The following is a 1,809-nucleotide window of genomic DNA, read 5'->3' on the forward strand; positions in this document are numbered from 1 at the left end:
GACTGATTTTAGCTTCTAATATTGAGTTCTTTAGCATGCCTTTCCACAGATGTAGTCAGTTTGATTTCTGTGTATTCCATCTTCAGAAGTTCATGTGTTTCTGGGGAAAAAAAGATATTTTCAATTAAGAAGTTGCCTGACTTGCAAAATTATATAATAAAATCTCCAGTTTAGTTTCTCTCACCAACACCATATTTTCTAACTACCACTCTTCCCTGTTTATTTACAACTTTTAATTTCCAATCACTAATAATCAATGCATTTTAATCATTTTCAGACTGAAGACATCAGTAGAATTCTTGAATTTCTTCATCCCTAGCTTTTGTGATTGGTGTATAATTTTGAATAATAGTTGTATTGTTTGGATTTCCTTGAAAATAGATATAATCCAATCACAGGCAGAATTGTTCTTCAAGAAAGTTCTTGAAATGTCCTTTTTGGCAACAATGAATGTGACACCATTCCTCTTGAATCTGCCATTCCCAACACTGAAAACTAGATAATTATCTGATTCAAAAAATGGCCAATACCAGTCCATTCCATCTTACTAATACCTGGAATATTGATATTTACATTTTTCTTCCTTTCTTTTTCTTTTCTTTTTTTCTCTTTTCTTTTCTATGTATATATGGGAGTTTGGAGGCTGACCAGTGGCAAATGTGTCCAAAGAGACAACACTAGACCAGTACTACGATCCCAAGTTACTCTATGGCTGCAGAGTATTTGTGTGGACAGCGAGATCTGAATGTAAAACACAAACAGATACTGCTACCAGACATAGATGAAAACTAGGCACATATTCCAGCACCCAGGATATTTACTTTTTTATTTCATATTTTACAACTTCCAATTTCCTAGTTTCTTACTTTTTTCCAAGCTCCAATTATCCAGTAATAATTACTGTTTGCAGTTCTTTCTTCTTCCTGAATCATGCCTCATCAGCAAAGGAAGGGCCCAAAGGCTTTCCTCCCACCGGCTTTACTCCATCCATCTCGTTATGCTTGACTCTACTTTGCTAAGGCAGCCCTTTCTTCACCATCTTTGAGTGCCTTCCGACCTGAGGAGTTCTTCTTATGGCACTATCCATGACAATGCTCTGCTTATATTGATGAGGTTTTCATGTCTGACAATATTTCTATTTTATCAATTAGGTTTTCGGTAACGAACTCCTCAGAAGTGGACAGCCTATTCCTTCTTCGTAGTTTGTTCTTAGTCTGGAAGCTCTCCTGAAAGCTGTTCACTTTGGGTGAATACCTTCTGGTATGTGAGATATCAGTAATATAGGATTCCAGCCTGACAGCAACACACGTCACTACCATGGGGCAAACTGACAGGGAAGTGGTGGAGCAGATACATTTACATCAAGAAAATTACTCCCACAATTGAAGAAATGAGCACATCCGGTCTGAGCTTCGTGGGCCAGATAGGAAGCTGAAAGTTTCTCCTGATTCTGTGAGGCAAGAGGGGCTGATGAAACTACTATCTGAAGGAATGTCACAGGCTGGTCTCAGGCTGCAAAGGTGATTGAACCCAGGATCAGCAGATCAGATTTGTGAACGAACAAGCAAATGAATCCAGGGCCAGCAGGCTCAAGTACAACGAACCAGTTGCAGGGTCCAGAAGACCCAGCAAAAATCAAGCACGCTTTTCCTCGGTCTCCTTATATAGGGAGATCACACATACACTGAAACACCTGAGTAAAGAGATTGCATTCAACCCTAATCTTCTTATAACAGACTGGCCATTCATAGAAATCCCACCATAGAGATGAGTCGTTGCATTAGCTAAACTCATGGCAGATAATCCGAC

At 39.0% G+C, this 1,809-nt stretch overlaps 1 non-coding gene across 1 annotated transcript; it reads right to left on the reverse strand.

Moving 5' to 3' along the window:
- Nucleotides 1–622: 622 nt before the first annotated feature.
- Nucleotides 623–806, reverse strand: LOC142442111 (small nucleolar RNA SNORA23). Its single transcript, XR_012783358.1, has one exon. It is a non-coding gene; the product is annotated as a small nucleolar RNA SNORA23 (small nucleolar RNA).
- Nucleotides 807–1,809: the final 1,003 nt, after the last annotated feature.

The sequence above is a fragment of the Tenrec ecaudatus genome, chromosome 2 (genome assembly GCF_050624435.1).
Source record: "Tenrec ecaudatus isolate mTenEca1 chromosome 2, mTenEca1.hap1, whole genome shotgun sequence".
NCBI classification, from domain to species: domain Eukaryota; kingdom Metazoa; phylum Chordata; class Mammalia; order Afrosoricida; family Tenrecidae; genus Tenrec; species Tenrec ecaudatus.